This window comes from Cebus imitator, unplaced genomic scaffold (assembly GCF_001604975.1).
Source record: "Cebus imitator isolate Cc_AM_T3 unplaced genomic scaffold, Cebus_imitator-1.0 Scaffold895, whole genome shotgun sequence".
NCBI lineage: Eukaryota > Metazoa > Chordata > Mammalia > Primates > Cebidae > Cebus > Cebus imitator.
The window spans coordinates 204,471-208,274 of NW_016108210.1; positions in this window are offsets into that span (position 1 = coordinate 204,471).

Here is a 3,804-nt window from a genome sequence, read left to right on the forward strand (position 1 = left end):
GAGAGATGAAGAAATAGCTTCAACATCAACAGAAAGAATGTCCACTCAGAGATGCCATCCAAAAGTCACCAACTTCAAAAACCAACGGAAGAAAAATCTACGAAGATCAGAAGAAACCAGCACAAAAAGGATGAAATCACCACAGACCAGAATGCCTCTCCTCCTCCAAGGGATCAGAAGTCCTCACCAGCAAGGGAACACAACTGGATGGAGAATGAATTTGATGAATTGACAGAAGCAGGCTTCAGATGATGGGTAATAACGAACTTCTCAGAGCTAAAGGAACATGTTCTAACCTAATGCAAAGAAAGTAAAAACCTTGAAACAAGGTTTGACAAAATGCTAACCAGAATAACCGGCTTAGAGAAGAACATAAATGACTTGATGGAGCTGAAAAACACAGAAGGAGAACATTGGGAGAAATGCCTCATGTAGGTGATAGAGGGATGGAGGCTGCAAACCACGATGGCATGTGTGTACCTATGCAACAATCCTGCAAGATCTGCACATGCACTTCAGAACTTAATAAAAACAAAACAAACAAAAAGAAACTGCTGACCATGGGAAGAGAAATCATAGGAAAAGTGAAGAGAAATAGATCATGATCTCCAAGGACTCAGTTTGAGAATAGATTGTCCCTTACTTTCAGGGGAGTAACAATGTACAGTAATCTAAGTAAGGTTTATTGGTCCCCAACTAGGGGGCTTCCTCTCTGGAAGCTTTCCTGAGAGCCAAATTTCAACATGGGATACTAATTCCCTGAGTCTAGTCTTACAAAGAAAGTCTTTCTAATCCTATGTTGGAAAGACATGGAAGAGCAAGGGGCATAATTAATAAAATTTGAACTGGAATTTATTTCCTAATGAAGTATTAAAAACAAACAATTTCGAGGTAGCTAGAGCTTAGTTTTACTGAGCTCTTCTAAGCATTATAATATGTTACAAGATCGTGAGTTTTCAAATTAGAACGTGTAATTTAGTTCCTCTGACTTAAGTGCTTCAGAATATATAAAAATGAATACATTTAACATCAATAGTCTCCACCTCTGAGATATGTGTAATCTTTACAAATATGAGTAACGTACATGAAATATTATATAGAGAAATGTTACAGTACACAATTAAATGCTAAATTAAAAGTGATATAGAAAATAAATACTATCAGTCCTTACCTAAATGTATATTTTCTTCAGAATTTGAACATTGTTAAAGTGTGTTCTATAATCTCCTGTTGAATTGAAACATTTGATGGCAATATAATTATGTGAATATCACAACTACTGCATCTATTCTGTGTATTTTTGTGTGTTGTATGTGATGTTTATAAATAAAAAACGCTCTCTAATTGGCTTTATAATAATGAGTGCTTAAATCAAATTATTTTTTTCAGAAAAATAAAAACTATAATGCCTTTTAGTTCACATGACTTAAGTAATATTTGAGAAATAAAGACAGTTTTAAAGTTTATCAGTAAAATAAAGACATTAGGTCTAAATTAGGCAGGTCGGATATTAGGTTTGTTTGTAAAATGCTTTAAAGTGATAAATTGCTTCTTTTGGCTTTTAAAATCTGTTCAACTTACCTGCTTTGGAGTCATTAGATTCTAGGTAAGGTCTGGGAACATGTAGAGTTAGCCGTGCCCCCTGGCTATGCTTGAAAGAGTCAGACTTTATCTGCACTTGTGTCTGGTATCCTGGGCTCCATACCTAGTACAAAATTAAAATCACCTACCTGCCAGGTTTTTCACCAAAAATAAAAATTGCTAAGAGTTAACATTGAAATATGTAATTGAGACTACTGAAAAAAGCTTTACATGGAAGCTTTGTGAAAAAAGTGAAATGTGCTTTTAGTAAAAAATCATAAGGCATTAGAATGTAAATTTTTGCCAAATTCAGAAGGTTAAAATACTGTTTTAGCTTAGATACAATAAAGTTAAAGGTTTGAGCAAGTTGTCGAAGGTTTGTGAAACAGTCGTCTTGTAGACGAAACACAGTGTGTGAAAACATTGGCTAAATTTAAAGGAGTTTTATTCAGTTTTTCCATAAATTGAACACTGGAATAAAAACACAACAGGGTTTTTTTTGAGCACTAATTTTGCTTTAATACAAATTTGTAAAAGGTTATCAAAAGTTTATAAGAGTTTCAACTTATGGTCAAACTGGTGAAGACTAGATGAATTTGTCTTTAAGGTTTTATTAAAAATTGGAGTTGACATTAATAGTACACCAATGCAAGAGTGAAATTTGTCTGTCTCTCTCGAATAAGATTTTAACATAATATTAAAGAATAATAAAAGATTTCTGTCTTTCCTTAATAAACTATAGGAAAAAGAAGGGAAAGACACACATTGCTTGAAAAGCTAAGCCTTCTATGAATGAGTAAAGGCTTTTGCCTTTAAATATTTTTTGAATCACCATTTTGGCTAAATGAATGACTTACCGGGACCTGGCATTTCATTTTATATCAAGTGTTATAAGCCTTTAATATATTTATATCAATATTAATATATTTGAAAGGCTTCCCAAAATCCAATTTCATCTTCAAAATTAAGTCTTTTTGACTTCTAAATTTGGGATGCGACAGACGACATTGAAGAACCCAAAAGAGAAGTATATGGAATTATTTGACATGTTGTTACATGAGAAGCACTGTCACAATAAGAAATATTTCACCTTCTTCAGATTATATTCTAATCCATGTTAATATATGTTTGAAAATTGTATGCAATTCCTAAAATTATAATATGTCAAAATATATGCTGTCAATTATAATTATTGTTTCCATGATAAATTGTAGACCACAGGAATTAACAAATTTTCTTGTCAATTGCATAACTATTTAACATCAGGTCCACAGTTAACTGCTTAATACCGGTGCAGTTTCTGAAAACTTCACAAGCACAAAATGTCCTAGAATGTGGTGTCTTTTAGGAGGTTCCTGAAAAAATAGAAAGACCCTGAAAAGAGCTCTTGAATACAGATTTCTGGAAACTTTAGAATCACATCATTTGTCAAACAATCCCATATACTTTAAGGACTGTGTATGATTTTCTAGAATTTTAATGAAAAGACTTACTTGTTTTTAAAACTCCTAACCAAGTAGAAGAAAAATTAATTGAATACCAAGAAAACACTTTGTCAGACTGTCATTCTAAATCAGCCAATACTGAAATTGTTTCTATATACAATTTGAATAAACTCCATGGTCTGTCAAGTTACCTATGACAACCCATCAGTTATGACTACTATGAACCTCAATTGGAGAAACAACTAGTATTTAACAGGATATAAATTCAATGTTAAGCATGGACTCATGGAGAACCAAGACAGCTGCCTTGTCCTTCCTGAGTCCAGCCTTCAAGTTCTCCTTAAAGGAGAACTGCAAACCACTGCTCAGAGAAACAAAAGAAGTCACAAACAAATAAAAAAATCCATGCTTATGGATAGGGAGAATCAATATTAGAAAAATGACCACATAGTTCAAACTAATGCTATCCCCATCAAGCTACCATTGACTTTCTTCACAGAATTGCCAAAAACTACCTTTATTTTCATATGGGATGAAAACAGAGCCCATATAGCCAACCAGAAAGAACAATGCTGGAGACATCATTCTACCTGACTTCAAACTATACTACCAGCCTACAGTAACCAAAACAGCATGGTACTGGAACCAAAACAGCTATACAGACCAATGGAATGAGACAGAGACCTCAAAAATAATGCCACATATCTACAACCATCTGATCTTTGACAAACCAGACCAAAAATTAAAAAAGAGAAAAACCCAATGGGGAAAGGATTCC